We start from the raw sequence: 26,216 nt of genomic DNA, 5'->3' as shown, positions 1-26,216 counted from the left end.
ATAAGACTCGCGAAAAAAGTTGGACAGTCCAGAATTGATTCGTAAGTAGAAAATTGGACTGTCCAGAAATAAGACTTGCGAAAAACGTTGGACAGTCCAGAATCGGTATAAAATATTTTATTTTATTAAAATGGACTGCTCGTTTTAAAGACACGCCTATTTCACTTAAATTAGACACACCTTTAACGTTGACATTATGAACTTAAATTTAAAAGAGGCGGGTCTTTTCTTCTACAGGAGGCGGGTTCTAAATTTTGAACTTGGACTATCTTCGGACATGTCTCTTCCAACAATCTTCTCCAATCGGACCTATTTCGCGCCAACGTTCTCCAGTCGCTCACTCTTAGTACTTTTAGATCAGACTCAACTGCATCTTTCTTCTCGCTCTTGGTCTCCCTGGTCTGCGTCTTCCATCGGGATTTGTATTTAGCAGCTTCAGTGGTGCACGTTCCTCGTTCACTCTTTGTACATGACCGAGCCATCTTAATCGATTGATTTTGATGAATTTGACTATATCGGGCTCCTTGTAAAGCTGATACAGCTCATGGTTGTATCTTATTCTACAGTTGTCGTTCACACCTCCAAAAATTGATCGAAGAATTCTTCTTTCAAAAACCAAAAGTTTCTATTCGTCACTTTGTGTCATGCACCAAGCTGCCGATCCATATGCTACAACTGGTCGAATCAGCGATCTGTACAATTCGCACTTAAGGTTGCGGTTGAGTGTTTTTGACCGGATGAGTTTTTGAAGACTGTAGTAACTCCTGTTACCAAGTGTTACCCTTCTACGTATTTCCTCTCGTCTTGTTGGTCTGCCATCAGACAATGAAGTTGTCATGTACTTGGTTTTTATCTCACTGACCTTGAGACCGAACTCAGCACCCCTATCTTCAATTTACGTGAAATTCTCTTTAACGATGTCAATGTTCCGTCCAATAAAGTCTAGGTCATCAGCATATCCTAACAACTGACTCAACTTTCTGAAGAATGTACCGCTAGTTTCCACGTCGCTCTCTCTTATCACCTTCTCAAGAACAATGTTGAAGAATAGAGCTGCCAGTCCATCGCCTTGTCTAAGTCCTTCCAAGGCTTCAAAGGTATCAGATAGATTGTTCCGAATTCTGACCTTGGCTCTCACATGTGACAGAGTCATTCTAGCCAAATGAATAAGTTTTTTGGGGTAACCAAGTTCCACCATCGCATTCCATAGTTTCCTCCGAAAAACCCTGTCATATGCCGTTTCAAAATCAACAAACAAATGGTGTAGAGCAACATTGAACTCTCTGCATGATCTCCATGATCTGCCTGATGCTAAACAACTGGTCTGTTGTTGAGCGATCGTTGCGGAATCCACCCTGGTATTCACCAGTTGTTGTTTCCGAATACGCCATGAGACGCTGCCGTAAAATATCCGCAAATATTTTGTACGCTGTGTTCAATAGATTAATTCCTCTGTAGTTGCTGCATTCCAATTTGTCACCCTTCTTTTACACTGCACAAATGATTCCGAGCTCCCATTGTTCTGCAAGGGGGTAATCACTTCCCATATAATCCCATATAATCTCATATAATTCCTTATAAACCCATATCTTCTTCTTCTTCTTCTTCTTCTTCTTTTTCAGCCTGTTTCTATCCACTGCTGGATGTAGGCCTCTCCAACTTCTTTCCATTTCGTACGATCCATTGCCATTTGCTGCCATTTTGTACCTGCAATATTCTTAATTCCGTTTGTCCATCTCTCTGGTGGTCTACCTATAGCTCGTCTTTTATATGGTCGCCAGTTCATGATCTTTTTGGTCCAACGTTCGTCTGTCCTTCTTGCAATATGTCCCGCCCAGCTCCATTTTAGACATGCTATTCTTTCCATGACATCAACGACCCTAGTTTGTTGTCGAATCCATTGATTCGTCATTCTGTCTCTGAGTGTTATTCCAAGCATACTCCGTTCCATGGCTCTTTGTGTCACTCTCAATTTATCTTCGGATGCTTTCGTTAAAGTTAACGTTTCCGCTCCATAAGTGAGCACTGGAAGGACACAAGTGTCGAAAACTTTGCGTTTCAGACTATTATTCATTTTGCTTTTGAAAATTAGCCTGAGTTTTCCGAACGCTGCCCATGCAAGACCAATCCTACGTCTTATTTCTGCAGTTTGGTTGTCCAGACCTAACTTCAGTTTATGTCCTAGATATACATAGCTGTCGACTCGTTCAATGACAGTGTCACCAATTTTGATTTCTCTATCGTCCCCGATGTTGGTCATGACTTTTGTTTTCGATAAGTTCATCTTGAGGCCAACTTTGCTTGCCTCTTCACTTAACTGTTGTAGCATAAGCTGAGCCTGACCTAGATTCGCTGCTATCGGTACAATGTCATCAGCGAAGCGGAGATTGCTCAGGTACTCTCCATTTATCTTTATTCCCATTTTACTCCAGTTTAACTTCTTAAAAATACTCTGCAGAATCGCCGTGAATAATTTCGGTGAAATAGTGTCACCCTGTCGCACACCTCTGCCAATTCTGAATTTCTCCGTGCTCTTATGAAGTTTTATACATGAAGTAGCATTTTTGTACACATATCGAATTGTGTTGGAGTACCTTGAGTCTACTCAACATGGACGCATTAGACGAATGTAGAGTAGACTCAAGGTATAAACCCATATACTCCCGTATAATCATAAATAATCCTACATATTTTAAAAGAACTTCAATCCTCCTAATTACTACTTACTTGAATTTCAGCAAGAAACACACTAAAAACATGAGTGAAGACTTGTTAATCCTTTAAGCGGAGCATATTTTGTTTTATTTTTGTCCTTACGGGTAGTGGATTTGCTTCGGACAGAGTTCGTACCCGATAGAAAATCTGGAAAAAATCAACAATGTTACAACAGACAGCATTTTCATAAAACAAAATCGAGGCAAAAACATATCGAAGTTTAAGATCAAGATCTAGATAATGGACCTGAACTTCATACATTCTGAATGATTCAGTTTTGATGGTCGGAGGAGCCTCATACACAAAACAACTGTCGTACTTTTTAGCATCTGTGCCTCGAAATTGTGCGAATGATCGCTTTATAATACTTTGGCTATTCTCACACTGTATGGAAAGGGACATGATCTAAATCTTCTTTAAAGGACACCAACGAATAAACTGAAAATAAATGGTAAGAAAATCGTTGAACTAGAGAAGTATTATGTAGTTGCAGCTATCAAAGCCGAAACTGATTTATGTGTTTCCTCAAAACAATAATTAACTTGAGTTTTACAAAATTATTATCTGGGTCTTTTTTAAAGGCCATTTTTCCCTTTATGTATCATATAGTCAAGATTTTTGTTTCCTAACAACTGCCAAGAATCTTGAATTTAAAAAAAATCGTAGTGAGCTGTGAGATTTACTCGATTTATGTGCAAAAAACACTTAGGGCCGAGTGGCGGCCTTAGTCCAAGGGCCCAAATTTGAAACTTTTTTCGCCACGTCCGTGACCCCTCTAGCTTGAGTAAATCACAACCTTTTTTCAAAATTCTTTTTTTCCCCGATTGGTATCGACAAAAGTAAGGTCAAGTTCGAAAATGGGCATGGTAGGGTCGGCCCCTCCAGAGCTAGGGCCCTATAGGTGTTTTTCAGTCTTTCGACGATATCTACCGAAATACGCACGCAATAGCTCCTTGTGATATATCAAATGAAAGGTATTGACGAGTAGAACAAAGTTGCTAAACATTGTTTTTGGGTAAGATGCAACGTGGGCTTGTTGGGAGGGCTCAAAGGTCGTTACTTGGCCCTAAGTGCTTTTTGCACATAAATCGAGTAAATCTCATCCGATTTTGCTAGTTTTAGTTTTTTATGGAAGGTAATTGAATACCGAAAAGAACGTGGCGAAAAAAGTTTCAAATTTGGGCCCTTGGGCTAAGGCCGCTACTCGGCCCTAAGTGTTTTTGCACATAAATCGAGTAAATCTCATCCGATTTTGCTAGTTTTTGTTTCATTTGAGAGATAATTGAATGCCGAATAGAATGATGGCGAAAAAAGTTTCAAATTTGGGCCCTTGGACTAAGGCCGCTACTCGGCCCTAAGTGTTTTTTGCACATAAATCGAGTAAATCTCATCCGATTTTGCTAGATTTTGTTTTTTATGGAAGGTAATTGAATACCGAAAAGAACGTGGCGAAAAAAGTTTCAAATTTGGGCCCTTGGACTAAGGCCGCTACTCGGCCCTAAGTGTTTTTGCACATAAATCGAGTAAATCTCATCCGATTTTTCTAGTTTTTGTTTCATTTGAGAGATAATTGAATGCCGAATAGAATGATGGCAAAAAAAGTTTCAAATTTGGACCCTTGGACTAAGGCCGGTACTCGGCCCTAAGTGTTTTTTGCACATAAATCAAATAAATCTCATCCGATTTTGCCACTTTTTTGTTTCATTTGAGAGATAATTGAATGCCGAATAGAATGGTGGCAAAAAAAGTTTTAAATTTGGGCTCTTGGACTAAGGCCGCTACTCGGCCCTAAGTGTTTTTTGCACATAAATCGAGTAAATATCATCCGATTTTGCTAGTTTTTGTTTCGTTTGAGAGATAATTGAATACCGAAAAGAACGTAGCGAAAAAAGTTTCAAATTTGGTTTCTTGGACTAAGGCCCCTACTAGGCCCTAAGTGTTTTTTGCACATAAATCGAGTAAATATCATCCGATTTTGCTAATTTTTGTTTTATTTGAGAGGTAATTGAACCCATTGGAAAGTTGGCAAACAATTTTGGGTTTCTAAAATAGTCGTAAATTGTTGGTTTTATTTGAGAGGTACTTCGTACGGGCTTTCATAATTGCGCTATGAGCAATTTTAAAAATGAATATTTTCAGTAAATTTGACCATGCCCAACTTGACTTGCATTTTGGTAACAGACGCATTAGAGTGTTGTAGACGTATTAGGGTTCCGGACGTATTATGGTTACGGACGAAATAGGATTACGGGTCGTATAGGGGCTAAGTCGCAGCAAACGCTCCGACTGTTCTGATGCCTTGTTTTTATTGCGGATTCGTCATCTATTAACATAACCAAATGCTTTGCCCTTAATGTCTGCTTCCAATTCGACGTGTTACAAACGGCATATTAATCTTATAAGCCCCCAGTACTTCGTACGGGGCTAAAAATGAAAGTTTATAGAATCTAATAAGTCTTGTACGATCAATTTAGATATAATACTGTTGACCCACGATGAATTGGATCAACGCACTTTAAGCATAAGTGGAACTCTAAAAAGTGTATCAGGAACAATGTATCAAACAAATTTTGGCACTGTAAAAAAACAATGAAATTTTTGTATACAAAATTGTACTCTATTTAGGAGCTGTCACTCGAAGCACTTTTGCAGTACGCTGATTGGCTTTAAAATTTGAAGAAAATTTTAATTTTATGAAGTAAATGAATTACATCCAAGTTTTGTAATAGATTTTACTGTAAAGTTAGAGACAATGATATTTGAGGGTGAATTTGCTTCAGAGCTTTTTTTCCATCTGGTCCACACATACAAAAAAAAACTATTGATACTTGTTTCAAGCCGCTGAAAAACAGCCGAATCAAATTCACTCTGAAATATCACTGGCAACGCATCTAATCTTGCTAATTTGAGAAAATCCCATATAATCACCTATCATAATCATCCCAAAGCATTACAAAAAATCACGACATTTATACTCATATAATCACATATAATCCCGTATAATCCTCGTCAAAAAAAGTGATTTACCCCTCGTTGTTCTGGTATTTCTTCACGTTCCCAAATCTTCACAATCAGCTCATGTAACCGTGCACACAGCGCATCCCCTCCATATTTAAAAAGTTCTCCGGGTAGATTGTCTGATCCAGGGACCTTGTTATTCTTGAGCTTGAGAACAGAAGCCCTAACTTCCTCCAGTGTAGGTTCCGTCACACCTTGTGCGCTCGATTGTGAATCCGGTTCCGCTACTTCTTCCGTTGTTACTGTTTGACTCTGGCATAGCAGGCTCTTGAAAAATTCTGTCCATCTTTCCATGCACTGTCTCTCCTCTGCTCCAGTACTACTCCATTTGAATCCTTGCACAGTTGGGGCTGTTGACTGTATCCGTTTTTAACGTTTTTTACCAGTAGCTTTGGAACAAAGTCCTTCGTATGGAATGAAAATTCTAGAAGCTATATCTCGGGCCAGTAGTCTTGGACTCATATAATTTTATGACAGTATTTGCCTAGTACTAGTAGCTATCGATTGAGCATAGTGAGACATGGGTCCAAAGCTGAGTTCTGGTAGCTCTGGACCTAAGTCCTTTGTATGGAATGAAAAATTCTAGAAGCTATATCTCGGGCCAGGAGTCTTGGACTCATACAATTTTTTGTCAGTATTTGCCTAGCACTAGTAGCTATCAATTGAGTATAGTGAGACATGAGTCCAAGGCTGACATCTGGTAGCTCTGGAACAAAGTCCTTTGTATGGGATGAAAAATTCGAGAAGCTATATCTCGGGCCAGGAGTCTTGGACTCATATAATTTTTGTCAGCATTTACCTAGTACTAGTAGCTATCGATTGAGCATAGTTAGACATGGGTCCAAGGCTGACTTCTGGTAGCTCTGGAACAAAGTCCTTTGTATGGAATAAAAAATTCTAGAAGCTATATCTCGGGCCAGTAGTCTTGGACCCATGAGGTATATTGGATTTTGAAGTCTTAATTTACAAGCTTTCAAAATATTATAAGAAGACGTCGATCCGAGACCTCCTTCTCATCCAAAACCAATAAAAGTAATTGGTACAATCAATGAGCCCAGATAAATACTATTCGACAATTACCGTACTTCATGTAAGAACGATTTAGCTCACATGAATTGTCATGAGCTGATGTGTGAGAGGGCCCGTACGACGTTCCTTTCAGCTGTAACCCAAACTTAAAAAAAAATTCAATAATTTATATTAACCTATATTTACCTATAAATAAACAATTTAGTAATAAATATGCCAGTATATAGCTCAAAAGAACTATCTACACCGTTATATAGCTCAATATAGCTGTGTATATTTATAAATAGATATCCATATTTGGGATGGTTGAAACACCCCACACACATAACCAATCACTTCCCACTGATCAGTAACTTTGTAAGTATCATTTTCACCGACTTCTATTGTTTGTTGGCCGACGGCCATTTTGTTAGGAGGTGGAAAGTAGTACGGCTGCTTTACATTCGATAATACCTTTCAAACAAAAAAAAATCATGAAATCAAAGTTTACTAGAGATATTAACAGAATATCCCCGTTCACTGTACTGCCGAGTAGCCACATATAAGCTCACTCCAAGAGACCTAGCTCACGCTCCGGTAAACCGAATTTCACAATTCCCTGATTGGTACGGTCTAATACCTATCTAATAAAGCAAAATCCATTGAAATCCGTTCAAATTTGGCCAACCTACAAGCAAAAAAGGCTTGCCGCCCTGTACCTAGTTCACACCAAGTGGTCTAACTAACGAGTGGATCATCCGATTTCCATAAACTTTTTTTTTGTCGATCGGTATTGTAAATACCTTTTATTTGACGTATCACTTACATGTGTAGTATTTGAATGGCCGCAGATATTTTCGAAAAACCTTAAAGCACTTATGGGGCCCCAGCTCGGGAGGGATCGACCCAAAATCGCCCATCTTCGAACTTAGCCTCACTATTTCGACTATCTTTCAGGGAAAAAAAAATTGAAATCGGAATTGATTTACTCAAGATATCGACGTGACGGACAGACGGACAGACAAAACTTTTATTGCGGATTCGTTATCTATGAACATAGGCAAACACTTTGCCCTTACCGTCTGCTTCGAATTCCATCAATTACACACGGCATCGTAATCCTATAAGCCCCTTTGTACTTCGTACGGGGCTAAAAACCCGACACTTAAAATGCACACCTTAATACACACAGATGTCTTGACTTGTAACAGAAAGCACATTTTATTACGACTTGACCATAAATTGAAGAAGATGATGAAACGAAAATGGAACTGGATTGAGTAAAATGTTTATGTATAATGCCTTAGGTGATATTTGAAGAGATATCACGTCACCAAATGTCTTTTATATCAAGAAACATGCATATTTTCCAAATGGAAACGCGCACTCGATTCCAGGTATGTTGGCAATAAATTTCTAATTATTTAATGAAAGAAATCAGATGCATTTGGTTGTGATGTGCATTCCGTAGCTGTTTGTTTTTATGTTTTTTTTTGCACAGAAATGAGTAGAGTGTGGTTTTGAAACTTATTGTTTGTCGGGTAAAAACAAAGGTGGATTAGGGCTGGTCAATGCCGGACTGGCCATACTGGGAATTTGGAGGATTCGAAGGGTTAATATCTGGAATCTGCCCTAACTCGACTACCTGATTGTATTCCCCTATGAAAAAAAAATCGTCTGCGCGCAGGCCTGTTCATTTTACAAGAAGAGTCTGAACTTTATCTGGAATGGAGTTTATCTGGTCTAGAAGGCTAAAATATTGGACCCGTATTTTTTCGGAATTTTAAAAAATTGTCTAGATATCCATGTTGTATGTTTATAAATAGATATCCATATTTGGGATGTTTGAAACATTTTTATTGTTTTTACAAAAATGATTGATGTGGCAGATAAATTTTCTTGCTGGTCTGTTCCTGAACAATTGACGCAGATTTTTTTGGCAAAATTTTGGTTTCCAGTCAATTTTTTTTTGGTAAAAATTATTTGGCAGAGCCAGCTTGTTTGAACTAAAATTGGGTGTAAAATTTAATTTTTGCGTAACGAAGCTGAAACGTTAACTTTAACGAAAGTATCCGAAGATAAATTGAGAGTGACACAAAGAGCCATGGAACGGAGTATGCTTGGAATAACACTCAGAGACAGAATGACGAATCAATGGATTCGAGAACAAACCAGGGTCGTTGATGTCATGGAAAGAATAGCATCTCTGAAATGGAGCTGGGCGGGACATATTGCAAGAAGGACAGACGAACGTTGGACCAAAAAGATCATGAACTGGCGACCATATAAAAGACGAACTATAGGTAGACGACCAGAGAGATGGACAAACGGAATTAAGAATATTGCAGGTAAAAACTGGCAGCAAATGGCAATGGATCGTACGAAATGGAAAGAAGTTGGAGAGGCCTACATCCAGCAGTGGATAGAAACAGGCTGAAAAAGAAGAAGAAGAAGAAGTTGAAAGCGTCAACTCTAGCGATATCATTCATTTTAGAAATTGTACTTCAAAGACTGCGTCACACTTTTCTCGAAGAGATTTTTGTTGGGATATCAGTCGTTTTATAAGTTTTACAACACTGCTTTTTATAACAGTTTATAACAGAAATTCGGCAAAATTTGAAAATTTGACGAAATACAAAAATTTGACGAAAATCAAAATTTTGACGAAATTCGAAAATTTGACGAAAATCGAAAATTTGACAAAAATTGAAAATTTGACGAAATTCGAAAAATCGACGAAATTCGAAAATTTGATGAAAATCGAAAATTGACGAAAATCGAAAATTTGACGAAAATCGAAAATTTGACGAAAATCGAAAATTTGACGAAAATTGAAAATTTGACGAAAATCGAAAATTTGACGACATTCGAAAATTTGACGAAGAAAGTAATTCTCTATCTGCCACCATTCAAGAAGTATCTCCAAAACCCCAATTGACCCACCTATTTCCAACTTTCGACATTTTTCACAAATGCCCTTCTTTTCTACTCGTAAAACTCTGAGACTTTGCCGAAGAAAGTAACTCTCTATCTGCCACCATTCAAGAAATACCTCTAAAAACATAATTGACCCACCCATTTGCAACTTTCGACATTTTTCACATGTGCCCCTCTGTTCTACTCGTAAAACTCTGAGACTTTGCCGAAGAAAGTAACTCTCTATCTTTCATAACCCAAAAAAATATTAGTCCTTTCATCCTACGCTCGACTAGCTCAAAATTTGGTCACTCTAATCACGCTAGCTCAAACGAATCTGCCCCGATTTTTTTAATTATTTTTTTGTTCGAATCGTGTTACGAATACCTTTCATTTGATGGGTCGCACGCCTCTGTAGGTTTCAATACAGCTAATCTACAGCCGAAAACGCGTTCCCGACCCTCGAAAACCACACTCAGAAACCACTTCGAGGCCAATAAAACAAAATTCTGGTTTTTCCTGGGGTAATGGCGTATCACAATTTCATTTTCATGCCCACCCTGAGTTTCCTGCAAAATTTCATGGAGATTGGCTGACTAGTTTCCTAGATCGTCCGTCGATAGATAGATAGATAGATAGAAACATACAGAGTAAGTTGAAAGATTTTGATTGTTTGGGAAAAGTCAATTTGGTGTATTTCCTATGAAAAGTGCCACTTTCAAAACGATGTATCTCCGGTAATTTTAAAGCTACATAGTCGAGTGATAGCTCGTTTTGCTCGTATTTGAAGCGCGAATAAGATAGAATAGGATTTGTGGTGATACAGGCCAAAGGAAAGAAACTTAAATTCTCGCCTATATATAGTTGCCGCGTCTCAAAAAATTTTCTTCGTTCTTTTTTTGGAAGTTAGACTGCGTCAAGTCCTCCGCTAACGCTCCGGACATGATTTCCCATTAGAAATTAGAATTGAAAACAATTTTTGTATATATCCTTGTAAACAATACAATTTCAAAACGGGGAATACAAAGTAGAATGAATGAATGAATCTTTATTTCACCGCCAAATACTGGCTGAATAAACGAAAATACAATTACAATAAATTAACAGTTTGCAACTTAAATTAAACACAATTACAGCAATGACAATGACTCAATTGCAAAGACTGCATAAGTCTAACGTTCCACAAATTCACGAGCTACGATATCATCGGGCCACCATTCACTTTTTACTATAAAGTCGAAAGCCTCCAAACCGACAGTAATTTTGAACGATACAAAGCTAATAGTTGAAAAATCCACAGAGGGCGAAACCAATATTTTACACGACACATCTTTAGCAGACGTTATTACGTTCTTCCGAATTAAGTAATTGACAATTTGTTCCTCGGTAACAGACGTTTCAAAATTGGCCACGTAAACTACTTTGCAGGTCTCACGGTTCGGCGAAACTGTACGTTGTGACTGAATGTGGCCAGTAGACGAATTACTTAGCACTTCGGCAAAAGAACTAGAATTAGTTGACAGGTTTGTGGGTTCCGATGGATCCTTTACAGTATCATCAACGGAATTACGATGTGGGCTGGATTGAGCAACATCAACATCAGATTGCGCGATTAATGAATCGATCCATTTGTGACGGGGGACTTCATCAAACGATTTTCGGTTTTCTACTTTACGTTCGTTGATGGACTCATCACTGATTGATCGGCGTTTCTAATGTTTTCTCCGGCGCTATTCGATCGATTTGGCAACATTATTGGACGATGACGATTCAGCTTTGCATTTGGAAAGGATTTTCGTTGGCGTTTGGCAGCAACTTGCGAGCGTTCGACGGGCGATGAGGTTGTTATAGCGATGGCTGAATTGACTTTATTGAATGGTGGAGATGAAACGTTAAACGAGCGTATTTGAAAGATGCATTCATAGCAGAACCATTGAAGATTTGGCATCTCTCGGTAGCACAACAGTGCATCTTTACTAAAGTTGACACATTCAGCATGGAAAGATTGACGGCAAAACCCATCACAAATAACTTTATTTCGATTGTCATTTCGAAAGCAGTCATCGCACACCGTACAGTTGTTCATCTTTTCGATACAATGTCAACAATCAGCTGGAACGGTACAATCAAAACAGCAACAAGCGATATACGTTGAATGGCGATGTCGAGCGACTACAATAAAAGGCCGCTATTGTCTGTATAAAACACAATTCGTCGTTTATCACTGAACTTAATAATTCGACGATTATTGCCAAAAGAACACACAAACTGTCCGTAAACGTCGATATTTCATTGAAACGAGCCATCAGAACAGTCGGAGCGTTTGCTGCGACTGAGCCCCGTACAAACCCGTATATCTATTGCGTACGTGACCCTAGTGCGTCTGTCACCCTACGTTGACCGTAAGCCTATGCGCCGGTTAAAGTAGTTAAAGTAAAATTATTATAATATGTACATCTTAGAAATTGCGCATAGCGCAATTACGAAGCCCCGTACGACGTTCCTTTCAAATAAAACAAAAATTTCAAATAGCCCTAAAATTTTAATTTATTGAGTATAAATACACATAGGGCCTAGTATCGGCCTCAGTCCGAGGATCCAAATTTTTTTTTTCAACTACATTCTATTCGGCCTTTGATTACCTTCCAAATGAAACAAAAAATACGGAAAACGGATGAAATTTGCTCGAGTTATATGTAAAATACACATAGGGCCCTAGTAGCGGCCTTAGTCCAAGGACCCAAATTTAATTTTTTTTTCAAACACATTCTATTCGGCCTTTGATTACCTTCCAAATGACACAAAAATTACGAAAAACGAATGAAATTTACTCGAGTTCAATGTAAAATACACATAGGGCCCTAGTAGCTTTTCACTTCTAAGGCCCTAACTCACGGTTCACACACCCGATTTAAAACAAACTTTTTTTTCCTGGATTGATATTGACAATACCTATCATTTGCCGTGTCATTTACATTTCCATCGTTTATTTTGCCATAAATATCACCAAACGACCTTAAATCACTTAGGTGGCCCTAACTCACGAAGGGCCGATCCGAATATGCCCATCTTCGAACTTAGCCTCACTATTTTGACTATCTTTCAGGGAATTTTTTTTTTTTTTGAAATCGGATTTGATTTACTCAAGATATCGACGTGACAGACAGACGGACAGACGGCCCAAATTTTTGTTGCGGATTCGTTATCTATGAACATAGGCAAACACTTTGCCCTTACCGTCTGCTTCGAATTCCATCAATTACACACGGCATCGTAATCCTATAAGCCCCTTCGTACTTCGTACGGGGCTAAAAACACTTCGTAACGTAAAATCGATCACATATGAAATTACTAGAATTTCCCATTAGAAATTAGAATTGAAAACAATTTTTAGACCCGTACGAAGTACTGGGGTCTTATAGGTTTACGCATACGTTTGTAACACGTCGAATTGGACTCCCTGAGTAAGGGGAAACTTATTGTGGTTGTCTAGAGATGCCAAATCCGCGAAAAAAAAAATGTCCGTCTGTCCGTCTGTCCGTCTGTCCGTCTGTCCGTCTGTCTGTCTGCACGATAACTTAAGTAAAACGCATCCGATTTTGAAAATTCTTTTTTTTCCCGTTTGGTAATGTGAAAAGACAGGCTAAGTTCGAAGATGAGTGATTTTGGATCGACCCCTCCCGAGCTGTGGCCCAATAAGTGCTTTACGGTTTTTCGAAGATATCTCCGGACATTTAAACGTTAAACTTGTAAGTAATAAAAGGTATTTACAATACCGATCGACAAAAAAAAAGTTTATGGAAATCGGATGACCGACTCGCGAGTTAGACCCCTTGGTGTGGAACAGGCACAGGGCGGCAAGCAGTTTTTGCTTGTAGGTCGGCCACATTTGAACATATTTCGTCTGTTTTAGCTTTATTAGATAGGTATTGACCGTACCAATCAGGGAAAAAAAAATTTATGAAATTATGTTCTCCGGAGCGTGAGCTAGGTCTCTTGGAGTGAGCTCTTATCTGGCTACTCGGAAGTACAGTGAACGTGGTGTATTTTGACAATATCTCGAGTAAATTTTGACCGAATTTCATGAATTTTTTTTTGTTTGAAAGGTATTAACGAATGTAAAGCGTCGGTACTATTTCCGGTCTCCTAACAAAATGGCTGCCGGCGGCCATATTGGATTTTAGTAAAATAGAAATATCTTGGGAAAAATGATACTTAGAGAGTTTCTGTTAACATGGAAATAATTTGTTATGTGTGTGGGGTTTCAGGGATTCCATATACGGACATCTAAATATACCTATATACAGCTATATTGAGCTATATACAGGCATATAGAGCTATATAATAGCATATATTTATCTGTGAAATGTTTATTTATAGTGAAATATAGCTAATTTTAGCGGTATATAGCTGTTTAAATAGGAATTTATGAAATTTGTCTTCGTACGGGGCTGTCTATATTGCCTCCGGCAATTTAGTTGTATATGATAACAAGGCAAAGAGTGGATAATGTAAGTGATTTTAAAGACAGAATAGTTTTTCAGCAGAGAAGAAAATGAAGTAAGAGAAATGAAGAGTTTCACATTAAAGGCTTTTGATACGAATAGGTGTTTCGTACGGGTCGGCGTTAGCTATGTTTGTATATATATCCTTGTAAACAATACAATTTCAAAACGGGGAATACAAAGTAGAATCATACAAACATCTGCTAGATTACAATTTTCCTGACAATAAGCTAACAAATACTGAATCCCACAAAGACCTCAAAAGAGGAAGAGGTGACGCTAGTACTGTAAAAGTTAAACTTCCAAATTATTAATTTATTCAAAGCGAAAAAAAAGACTGCTCGCAATCAGTAAAAAAACGATCTTTTCAATCAACAAATATTACAATAAATAAAAATCATCCGCTTTGTTACTTCCTAAAGTTCCAAGAATTGCCTCTTTGTATAGCAATAGAAATTTTCTGCAACAGATAATCTTTGGAACGTGGCTCCCCTGATGCTCTCTTCATTAATGATCCCAATTTGTTAATAAATTTCTTTGTTTCTGGACCCATGCAACCTAATGATTCAAAGGCAAGGGGAGTAAATAAATAGTTTTCTAAAACTTTTAAAACATTTGATATCGGTTTTGGCGACGCATTCTGCGCATCAACGTAATCAATTTTGACAAAGAAAATTTTAACAAGAAAATATGTCAACGAGAAGTTAACCGATGAGATTTTACAGCGAAAGTTTTACAAAAAACGCAAGGCAGATGATTTCGGTTCTATTAAAGATTCATTGCGATACTTGTGTTTGTTCTTTAAACAAATTGAAATGATAAAGACTAAAAATAGACGCTTTCAAGAAATCTCTATGGATGTTCAAAATATTTGCTCTAAAATTCGAAGAGATATTAATTCGGTTGACACCTGTTTCTTGTGTGTTGAAGATGAGAACTTTTAGTAGTGTAACTTTTCGGAAGCTAACCCACACTATTTATTATGATCCTTTACTAATTTTTCTTGTGATTGGTGTAGTAACCGTTGAAATTATGCTAAAAAATGACTTACACATTAAAAATGTAAAAAGTGATTTTACGAGTTTTCTTCTTGCGTTTTTCTGTTCCTTGGGGTCTATGGGAATAGCATCAAAATTTCGGTCATGTCAAATCAGAAAGTGATTTTTTGTGTTTTCTTTTTGTCTGGTAGCTCACACTTCTTAATGAATTTTGTCTAGGTGTTTTTCGGTTCATTGGAGTCCGTGGGCATAAAATGAAACCAATTTCAGATCATAGGTCATCACGACAAAAATCGGCCATGCTGGGCTTTTAATTTTGCCTGGCAGCTCACAGTTCGTGACGAATTTTGTCTGGCGGGTGTTTTTCTGTTTATTTAGGTCAGTGGCCATCGAATGACACCAATTTCAGGTCGTGAACTAATCACGACAAAATGCGACCATTTTTCATTTATTTTTCATAATAATAAAACATAACAAGTGACCTGCGTAGCTCCAGTTTGTAAACAATTCTAAGGAGCTACTTTTCGATTTTCCTATTGTCATATATTTGCAATATGCATTTTCCAGGAAAATCGTAGAACATTTTTTGTCGCTCGTATACATGGGCACCCAAGAGAATTCCACGACCATATGAGGGACTCAGAATACCACAGGCTCCAGGTCTATAAGAGAAGACTGGCTCAATGGAACCTTACCACCTAAAAACAGTTATCGACGACTTTGCTGGAGAGGGCTTATATTACGAAAGCCGAAAGATTGAAAGATCTGTTTCACTGGGGAAATACTCGACCATCTCCCTAGCCGAATTTAGAGCTATCACAGAGACCTGTCAATGCATTCGATATAGATATAATTAATCGCTCAATAGCTATTTGCTCTGATAGTCAAGCAGCCATCAAAGCTCTCGCTTCGGTAAAATTTAACTCAACAATAACATTAGAGTGCTTCGAAAAACTCAACGAATTATCCACATCAAATCAAATCGACGTAATCTTTGTTCCGGAGCACTCTGGAGTAATCGGAAATGAAAAAGCGGATGAACTAGCCCGTATAGGGGCTTTGGAAACTCCAATAGGTCCGGAGCCAATCATGATTGGCATGATCATGATCACATCCAATTACGATTGGCTCCGGGCCTATTGCAGTTTCAGTTTCCAAAGCCCCTTACATAGCTAGTACAGGAAAGTTCCCAAAACAGTAAAAGTTTAACGTAACAGCTAGCACAATGGGCACAGCGGAGGCCCCCGTTTAATTGAGTTTAATTTAATTAAAAAAATTCCTTTGCAGGAACAATTAGGCACTAAAAACCTTCCTGATTATTCAACACATAGAACAAATTTAACCATGTTCTGCCCTTTTCGCATTTCTATCATATTTTAAAAGATTTGCAAGGTCTTTTTCGGGTTCTCTTCTGTACTTTTAAGGCAAGGTTTTAATGGGTTGGTCCTTAGGTTTGCTTTCGATATTGCGCTAAGCAGGGTCACCTACGCAATAGGTACACGGAATCGTAAGGTGCTAACGTCGCATTTTTCTCGTAGTTGGACTCCCATCACGACCGCTATGCCCACGTGCGATGCGCGATAAAATGTCAATCAAATTGTAAATCAAAAATAAAATTTTTGACGCAAATTGATACAGTCGTTAAACTTGTAAAAATGTATCTTTTGACAGCTTTTTACGTGTTATTACGTTTTCTCTCCCAGCAGCAAAAACCCTATCCCAGCAAAAAAAGAAACTGTATCGAATGTCGCAATTGTATTTAAAAACGAACGTTCGGTGAAATACTTTTTTATCACACCAAATGTTTTTCATTTTATACAAATATGTTCTTCTTTATAATAACACAACATCGGTGATTTGCATGTAATTTAAACGGAACCAAATCAATTGTTTATGTGTTACATTCTTTTTCCAAATTTGTGTACTCAAGAGAAAGAAATTGACATTTATTTGCGTTAAATTAATTTCACTAAACAATTCGACGTTATTATCATCTTGTTGACATTGAAACTATAAAAAAAATAGTAGCTTCAACTCTAGGTACTTTTACTCATCGTGATACATACGAAATAACAAATTATTTTCCGTGTATTGTAAAAACTTTCCTGCATATAAATCGACGACATATTTTTGTGATCGATAACTTTGTCAGTTTTTTCTTTTACATTTTTGAGTTTTTTTAATGTTAAAATTACAACCGTAAGATACATTTTGAAATGTTGCATTGAATGCAAATAGAATTGAATACAGCCGATTCATGGATTACTTCGGGGAACATTTTTGAGATCTCGTAAACCAAATAAAAATTGACAAATTAATTTGACGTCGATTTTATGCATTTTTTTTGCGTGGCAAAAGAATTACAACGTCATATTTGTATATTACACAAAAGTTGGTCGCACAACTATAAACACCAAAATCGTTTTGTGAGCATGAAAATGAAAATGAGAAATGAGAAATTTGGATTGAAGTGAAAAATATTTTTTTTTATAGATTCAATGTCAATAAAATGATATAACGTCGAATTGTCTATTAAAATTCATTTAGCGCAAATAGACGACAACTTATTTCGTTTCAGCACACATGTCGTCGATTTGTGTGCATTTTTTGTGCATAGAAAGGAAGACAAGAAAATCGAATGCTCGTTTTTAAATGCAATTGCGACATTCGATACAGTTTCTTTTTTTGCTGGGATAGGGTTTTTGCTGCTGGGAGATAAAACGTACTAACACGTAAAAAGCTGTCAAAAGATGTGACAGAAGGATAAGCTAAATATACTGAAAACATACATTTTTACAAGTTTAACGACTGTATTCATCTACCAATGAAATTATTATATACTATATAATACGTTTACATTACACTGTGTACGAGTACACACATTTTAATATTCAAATGTTTTCACATTTCTTTTCGATGCTAAGAATTTGAATTGAAACTTTCTGATCAACTTTTGAATTTATGACATTTTCGGTGCAATGTTTGATATACTGCAACGTAAATTTATCGCATTCACTACAATAACGTAAAACGCAGCACATGATGATTTACTAGAGAACCTTATGTTGTTATTGATATAATAATTGTCGTAAAATTTGTAATTGAAAAAGAAAGCAAATCTGAAACTCTATGAGTGTGGAGAAATGATTTACAATGGAAGAATCACTTACAGTGGAGAAACCAACAGTTTAACTAGAAATTCCTTTTCCCCGACGTAAATATGTTCATATTAATCAGCACTGCTTAGCCTTTTGATATGCATTAACTTATAAACTAATAACAACAACCGTCGATCGACTGCACGATAGTGCAGAGATGATCCAACTGCTCGAACTTGCACCCAAAACACGCACCGTAATATGAACAACTGATCTTGATTAGGCTAACCACACACACTGGCCGCGAGTGGTTGAGTTAAGGAACAAATTGAAATTTTATTTCAATTATGATTCGCTAGACTTATTAGTGTGCAATTTGGATAGAGCACTGTATCGAGTACCACTGTCGCCATGGCCTGATCAGCAAAGGTATTTTTGACTATATAAACACAGCCCAGGGAACTATCACAGCTGATTTTTCGAAATGCTTAAGGCGCCCCACGGGTGGAATTGTCCCAGGCGATTGTCAGTATATGGGATCGTGCAGTGTCTGCTACGTTCTTCACTCATTTTTTCTCGGTTCCTTGATCGTAAAGGCATAAAAAAAGGAAACGTATAATTTCTTTTTTTCATGATTTTATTTCAGACAAATCTTACAATTTCTGACTGCCCATGTGCTATTTTTAAATTTATTTATTTATTGTTTTTCATCAAAACTGTAATTTTTTTATGAAATATTTATTTATTGTTTTTATAATAATGAAATTTCGGATTGGATTACATAATTTTACTTGTTTATTGGTAATTTTTTTTTTTGAATTTTTATTTTCGTCTTGTCTCATAGATAATATTTCAATGATTTTCTTTTTTAATTAATTTTAGAGTTTCTTTTAAATAAATTGTTTAGTTTATCGTGTGGTTTACTTTTTGTTTGGTTTTTTATTGGCGCTGCTTCCATTTAAAAAAGATTTTTTTTTAAATTAAAACTTAAAACAAAGAAATAAAAAAACAGCGTGACACTGTTTGAGTCAATTAATTAATTAAAGATTTCCCACTGCTTGTTTGTAGATTCTTACTTTTCTTCTCATTAAATTGAATTTATTAATTTTTAAATATTTTCTTCTTTATTATTTTTGCTTGATTTGGAGTAATAATATTTTCTTTTTATTTGATTTAACTTTGATTTTTTTTTCGGTTTTAATCCATTATGAGTTACTAATGATGCTATTTTTCAATTAAAAATGTTTTGGTCTTTCGGGTATTGCGGAAATGTTTTATTTATTTTTTCTTTTTTCTTTTCTTTAATTAAACAAGCATCATTTCTCGAACACTGCGAGGTTACCTGCATTCGTTGTGGTATTCTGTCTGGCTAGGTGCTGTCAGATTTACAGTGATCACGGTTTCAGATTTTGGCGTTTCTTCACATTTTGGCGATTTTCAGTTTTTGTGTCACCAAAGAAAATCTCTAAAATGTGAAGTAGCGCCAACAAAATAACCAGAACGTGAAGAATAGCCAAGAAATGATTGTTTTTTATTTGTCGTTGTTTCCACTGTGGAGATTTTTCTTGGCGGTACTGAACAGAAACTCATGAATCAACAAAAAAAGTCGCAAGTGTGAAGTAAAAAAAATATGTTATGAAATCTTTCTCGGTGCATTAAAAATCGGAGACGTCTTACACTTCGTAAAAGGATAAATTCACTAGGATCGAGCCTTTGCGTCTCTTCACAGTTTGGTAATTTTTTCTATTTATAATATTATTTTTATTTAAATAGCTCTTTGACGATTTTTAATTACTTTTCTTTGAAAGGTAATAGTCCATATTATATATTGTGTCATTAATGTAATAACTTGTTTCGAAAAACTCACCTGTAGCAGGTAACTTTATCTGCCACAGCTGTATTTTTTGTATGGGGCGCTACAGCTGTGGCAGCTATTATTACCTGGAGACAAAGTTAACTGCAACAGCTGAGTTTTTCTAAACTTTTTTGTCAGGGAGTTGCGAGAAATGTCGAATTATTGAAAGGCAAGAATGCATTCGTAGCTAGCACCATATTCGATCAAATTCACTTTCAATCGGTCTACTTCAATATTTTACCTAAAACATTTCTAACGTTAACAACCATAGAAAAAATTGCAAAAATTCCTCTTCGATTAATTTTTCATTCTTCAAAAATGTGATCTCAGGAACCATGAAAATTTGAGTGAACAACTAGAGTCACATTAAATCTCGTTTTTCTACATAAAACAAAAAATCTGTAAAAAAGATAGTTTCTATAAATCTATTTAAAAAAAAATTATTCTATTTCGAACTAATAAGTGGCAAAACATTTCGTGTAGTGTGGCATTGAATATATAAATCACATGTGATCACATCGAATGTACATCTACTGTGAATCAAATGTGAGGACAAAAAAATGTTTAATTAGCACGTACAGCAAATCTACTCAATATTTTGATTGTTGCAGGCCACATCTAAATAGTTTAAGGAACATAGAATCAGGTTGCCATTGAGATTTGACAAAAAAAATTATTTAGGTAAATGTGAGCATGCAAAATGGCCAAATTTGCCTTATATATGTGATTCGCACATTTGGCCTTATAATGACAGAAAATATTTAATTTTATTGCACATGTCGGTGCATTTGGGTCCAAAGTATTATCCGATTTTGCTAGTTTTTGTTTCATTTGAGAGATAATTGAATGCCGAATAGAATGGTGGCAAAAAAAGTTTTAAATTTGGGCCCTTGGACTAGGGCCGCTACTCGGCCCTAAGTGTTTTTTGCACATAAATCGAATAAATATCATCCGATTTTGCTAATTTTTGTTTTATTTGAGAGGTAATTGAATGGAAAGTTGGCAAAAAATTTTGGGTTTCTAAAATAATGTCGTAAATTGTTAGTTTTATTTGAGAGGTACTTCGTACGGGCTTTCGTAATTGCGCTATGCGCAATTTTAAAAATGAACACTGTCAGTAAATTTGACCATGCCCCACTTGACTTGCATTTTGGTAACCGACGCATTAGAGGGTTGTAGACGTATTAGGGTTCCGGGCGTATTACGGCTACGGACGTATTATGGTTACGGACGAAATAGGATTACGGGTAGTACGGGGCTAAGTCGCAGCAAACGCTCCGACTGTTCTGATGCCTTGTTTTATGAACGAATAATGATTGCGCAGATAATTAAATAATTTTTTTATTGATTTTGTAATTATTCTTGCAACGTTCGAAAGAAACAGATTACTTTTTGAAAATTATTTAAGAAATGAAGTTTTTAATTGAATCACCTCTCGTAATGTCGAAAAGTGAAATTTAAATGGACTTCATATTTGCTCATGTATTAACGAATCATCATGACTAATCGTCTAGTCATCATGACTAAAAGAAGGAGAAGAAGTTAGAGTATTCCACAAATTTGAAATTCAAGTTACAAAACTAAGTAATACAATCAGATAAATTTTATCTTATTTGAAATCGTACGAATATCATTTTTGCTTTTGGTTAAGTTTTAACGTTTCACGCAACTCCCTGGAGTTATTATTTAAATTTGTTATTTCTGTAAAATAGGCGCCAAGAAGCGAGAGAATTTTGTTCCCGAACCTCAAGTGGCACCTGGAAGCGAGTATACCTAGAACCACCGATCCAGACACGATCGTGAATATGATGCATTTGAAATGTATGCTAGCATAATTGTACTTGATTGCAACTAACCTCACAGTCAATTCTATTTCTAAAAAAATATTTAAATTCACGTACTTAGTGACACAAATTTTATCTTTAACAATTTGTCGAAAAAAAATTTATCGAGTTTTTTTCGGTGAACATTATTTCAAATAAATTGATTGCACTAAATTTGTGAATTTTTTGTTTGTTTGTTTATCTTTCCAAAGTTAATTTCTGTTATTTTATCGCACTCTACATTTCATCATTTTAATAATAAACGAAAATTGTACAAAAAGCCTGATTGGAAAACCATTTTTATAACTTTCAATAAAATGAACAAATTATTTAATTTTTTTCTTTTGTTTTCTTCACAAAATTGCAATAAAAATAAAATTCATAAAATATTTGGAAATCTAAGTTTAAGTTTATAAACATTTAAAACCACACAATCACTTCACAGCCCAAAATGTTGTTTGAATAGCATCGAATCACCATGAGCTTAATATTGACCGTGTAGAATGATCCATTTGATCAACATGGTTGATATTTTCTTCCTACCGGACTTATGCGTACACTCGTGATGCCGGGAGTCTAACTCTGATGCCGAGAGTCTAGCCCTGACGCCGGGAGTCTAACCCGTGACATATGATTTGGTTTTACTAATCTTCTCTCTCCCTCACGCCAAGGAAATGGGGCTATTAGGATTTATATGTCGTTTGTACCACCACCACCTGATAAGTATAAAAAAATTGACAAATTGACTCCATCGGAACTCGGTTTAACGTAAGGTCGCCCGTAGCACCGGATCGACGGGCCAGAGCCCCCAACAGACAATATAAATGTTGGTAGCATTCACCAAATTGTCCAAACAATGATGAATATGCGCAGTAAATTGAATTTTCTGCAAGAACATACATTTACTGAAGCCCAAAATTATGTTTTTTACTGCTAAATAATTAAAATTTAGTGTCAAAAACATCAACAATACCGCTGCGTTCTTTACTCGTTTAGATCGCGCACATTATGTGCGGAAGTGATTGTTTGGATAATAGTAAAATATTTGTAATAATTTTTTTTGTTTTATTTTTGATTAACATTAATATATTTTTGGGTTAATTTAAATTTCATTTGTAGTATTTTAATTAGTATATAAGGTTCAAGTCGCATGTTATATATTTTTTTGTAATTTTATTTTTATCTTTTTTAATGACTTTATTTCTTTAAAAATTTATTATTTTTTTAACAAAAAAAATCAGTTTTTACACTTTATTAGTGATTATGCAGCTTTAATAATTAATTCATATAAATCGTTTAAAGTTCAAGTATCAAGTTTTTCTCGTTTCTTTTTATAGTTTTGTTAAATTTCATTGACATTTAGTCCATTTTTTTTCCTTTCTACATTAAAAGATTTAGATAGAATCTTCAATGTAGTAAGGTGTCGTTTCTATTTAATTGTTTTATTATTATTATTTTGTTTAGACGAGACGTCATAACGTCTGATTTCAATTCAGAAGTGGTGAGCTTTAATTTAAAATTTTGTCCTCTATTTTTTTCGACGAAATGCACTAGCGGGCCGGGCGCTCTAACTGATTATGTTAGGTGACGAATCGATTTTCATATATTTACCCACTAGTGCGTAAAAGTGACGCTTGCAACAAATGCAAGCCTTTAGACACATATCGCAGATCATCGAGACTGTTTTCAAATTTGGTCATCGGTGACCAATTTAATTGAAAAGTAACATTTGTAGTCTGTTGTGACAATTTGTAGGGTCCAAAACGTCAGGCTTTTCAATAAAAAAAAAATAATTGAATTGGTCATTTGAAACCGATCCCGTCAGCTTGACCACAATTTAGATTTTCCACGATTTGTGAGGACATCATATGTAATGAATTTCAAACCACTGCCCAGACACTTCGACAAAAAATATAATATAATATACGCATATTATGAGAATAGCGTGAATTGTGTAACACCCTTGTTTCACCCTTGTGGCCGTCCTGTCGAAATTATGTCAATACATAGAAAATTCTTGAACTCTCCAGAGGCATAGTTTGTATTATTTTATAAAACGTTTGCAAAATGAAAATTAAGAAATGTCACAAATATACGTTCTGATTGCATTTTAAATTTCCGGCGCCAAAATTTTAAACAAAATTCACCAGATCTGAATGTCGCACATTTCAATATTTTTATGTTGTTTGCATTTAGGTTTGAAAAATTGTTGAATTCGAAATATTTTATAGTCAAAATTCAATGATTTTATGTTTTGTTATTTTTTGGGCAGATGCAGTCAGTGCTAAGTCTCCGTTAACACACATTTACATTTATAATAACTTTTCATCATTTTAATATAAATTCCATTTCTTGTGTTTCTTTTTTTTTAGATGTTTTTGCTTCCATCTCTCCACTCTCTTTTATTTTATCAATTTTAATTCTTAAGATTTTTTTTTACTTTTTATAATTTGTAACAATTATAACAAATATATAAAAATATATTCATAACATCACAGACTGTATAATAAATATATTCTATATTCTTTAAGGTAATTACATAGTTTTTTCCTCTTCTCTTCTTCTTCTTTTTCTCTCTTATCTTTTGAGTGATCTTAAACATAAGGGGTAAATTCGAGATTAGAATAAAATTTTGGTCGTGTGCTGTTTTATCTCAAAAGAAAAATGCTAGTATGTCAGCACCTCTCACTGGACTAGAATGCGCATCTGAACAACAGCGAGAGCAGCCACCGCTTATTATTCTCCGGGTTGTTTTCTTTTGTTTTGCGTATTAACATGATGTAAATGCCCTGCTTTTATATATAACTCTCGGCGAATGGTTACGAGCGGTCATCAGGCCTGGATCCACCATTAGTCGCGATTGTCCGGGTGAGAAGGAATAAATTGTTTGACTTTTTTAAATTCAAAAATGCAATGTATCAAAAACTAGTCGGAGCAGAACATTTTTACAATTTTACCGACGAGGTCAAAAAATTATCTGGATCCGCCCCTGATGGTCATATGTGTATCTTTATCAATCGTACGGTCGATGAAGTGGGAAAAGGAATGCAACTATAAAGAACTGTCCAGTTTTCGAAATGTTATCTGAGTTATTGAATGGGTTTGTCAGCCCAGGCCCAGACTCGTCGTCCGGTCACTCCCTTGATGTATTTCATTTTTTTTTGTACAGAGTGTAGAGCTTTTACACGGCTTACCGGCAAAAATGTGTTGTTGGAAGACAGCGGTATTCGACTGCTACTAGTGTCACTCTCAGTACATTATAGATGGCATTGGCTTCAGTGCTCAACTTACCACTCTGGCACTGTAGTAATATTTTGGTAATGTAAAGGTACCTCAAGAGTATTAGCGGCGAAACTAGTTTAGTACCCCTATTAAGTTGTTTAGGTAGATTATTAGAGAACGTCAGACTTGAAATTATGACTCCCAGTCAAAATTGAGCCAAATTCGTTAGAGCTGCCTCTCTTTCCTCCCTGCTTATGAATGGCTTTGTATTACCGGCTGACAGAGTTGCTTGTTGGACAAATGGAAAATTGTCGAAACTACTAAGAGAGTTTGCTAAGAAATAAGGAAACAACCGGATCTGGAACAACTATTTACTTTCATGATATTTTCCCCTTCATCACGCAAATTCTGATCGAAGAAACTTCAAATCTCCGATTAGCCACGGACAAAGCATACCGGGACTAGAAATTATCGGGTGATTGAATGTTTCAATACTTCATTTCCGTTACATTTTCACCGCCTACGGCATTTTGAGCATTCAATCAAAATCTTCTATATACTTTTCAATTGCGCTCCACATTTGATCAACCAAATTTTTTTTTTTACATTTTTACCCGCCTTTTGTTTTTATCAAGGAAAATATTTTATACAGTCATTTTAATAGCGATTTTCTGTTTTCAGTTTTAATTTCTTAATTCTTAGAAACATATTTTATTTTCATATCACGTCCACGTTCCTCGCGATTCGTCACAGGTTTTGTTCAAACTAAATTATTTCCAGTGCCTAAACATTTTAGAACCAGTTTCCAATTTAGAACCAATTTCAAAGTTTCGAACATTTTGATAATTCCTAGTTTTTATGGACATTCATAAGATTCATTGAGTCATTCATAAGTTACGGATCGAAACTTGGGCCTGCGTGTAATAAAATCAACACTACCCGATGCGAACAACATTTCTGTTCAAAGATTTTTGAGACCTATATGGATGTGAGCCTTGTGTACCTGCATCACAAATTCTAGAAAAATACGAATGTATCGAGCTAAATGACGAGTATTT

At 36.0% G+C, this 26,216-nt stretch overlaps 1 long non-coding RNA gene across 1 annotated transcript; it reads right to left on the bottom strand.

Moving 5' to 3' along the window:
- Positions 1–637: 637 nt before the first annotated feature.
- On the bottom strand, positions 638–25,235 carry LOC119079772. Its single transcript, XR_005088221.1, has 4 exons — positions 25,224–25,235; positions 25,169–25,173; positions 7,099–7,104; positions 638–798 (listed from the first exon to the last, which is right to left on the bottom strand). It is a non-coding gene; the product is annotated as an uncharacterized LOC119079772 (long non-coding RNA).
- Between the last annotated feature and the right edge of the window lie 981 nt (positions 25,236–26,216).

This window comes from Bradysia coprophila, unplaced genomic scaffold, assembly GCF_014529535.1.
Source record: "Bradysia coprophila strain Holo2 unplaced genomic scaffold, BU_Bcop_v1 contig_333, whole genome shotgun sequence".
NCBI lineage: Eukaryota > Metazoa > Arthropoda > Insecta > Diptera > Sciaridae > Bradysia > Bradysia coprophila.
Note: the sequence above shows the minus strand (reverse complement) of the source record. Positions and strands in the feature narration are given on the sequence as shown.